This window comes from Arachis stenosperma, chromosome 4 (assembly GCF_014773155.1).
Source record: "Arachis stenosperma cultivar V10309 chromosome 4, arast.V10309.gnm1.PFL2, whole genome shotgun sequence".
Taxonomy (NCBI): domain Eukaryota; kingdom Viridiplantae; phylum Streptophyta; class Magnoliopsida; order Fabales; family Fabaceae; genus Arachis; species Arachis stenosperma.
In genome coordinates, this window is record NC_080380.1 from 103,573,746 (window position 1) to 103,574,632 (window position 887).

The following is an 887-nucleotide window of genomic DNA, read 5'->3' on the forward strand; positions in this document are numbered from 1 at the left end:
ATTGCTAAACCTGTTTCTTCCACCATTATTGTTGTTGAAACCTTGTTGAGGTCTCTGTTGATCCTTCCATGAGAGATTTGGATGATTTCTCCATGAAGGATTATAGGTGTTTCCATAGGGTTCTCCCATGTAATTCACCTCTTCCATTGATGGGTTCTCAGGATCATAAGCTTCTTCTTCAGATGAAGCGTCCTTAGTACTGCCTGGTGCAGCTTGCATTCCAGACAGACTTTGAGAAATCATATTCACTTGCTGAGTCAATATTTTTTTTTTAGCCAATATGGCATTCAGAGTATCAATCTCAAGAACTCCTTTCTTCTGATTCGTCCCATTGTTCACAGGATTCCTTTTAGAAGTGTACATGAATTGGTTATTTGCAACCATTTCAATGAGTTCTTGAGCTTCTGCAAGCGTCTTCTTCAGATGAAGAGATCCTCTAGCAGAGCTATCCAATGACATCTTGGACAGTTCAGACAGACCATCATAGAAGATACCTATGATGCTCCATTCAGAAAGCATGTCAGAAGGACACTTTCTGATCAATTGTTTGTATCTTTCCCAAGCTTCATAGAGGGATTCACCTTCCTTCTGTCTGAAGGTTTGGACTTCCACTCTAAGCTTACTCAATTTTTGAGGTGGAAAGAACTTTGCCAAGAAGGCATTGACTAGCTTTTTCCAAGAGTTCAGGCTTTCTTTAGGTTGTGAGTTCAACCATATCCTAGCTCTGTCTCTTACAGCAAAAGGGAATAGCATAAGTCTGTAGACCTCAGGGTCAACCCCATTGGTCTTGACAGTGTCACAGATTTGCAAGAATTCAGCTAAAAACTGAAGAGGATCTTCTAATGGAAGTCCATAGAACTTGCAATTCTGTTGCATTAGAGAAACTA

General features: G+C 40.2%; 1 non-coding gene across 1 annotated transcript; it reads left to right on the top strand.

Moving 5' to 3' along the window:
* Window positions 1-513: 513 nt before the first annotated feature.
* On the top strand, window positions 514-621 carry LOC130977812 (small nucleolar RNA R71). The gene has a single exon (XR_009085487.1). It is a non-coding gene; the product is annotated as a small nucleolar RNA R71 (small nucleolar RNA).
* The last annotated feature ends 266 nt before the right edge of the window (window positions 622-887 follow it).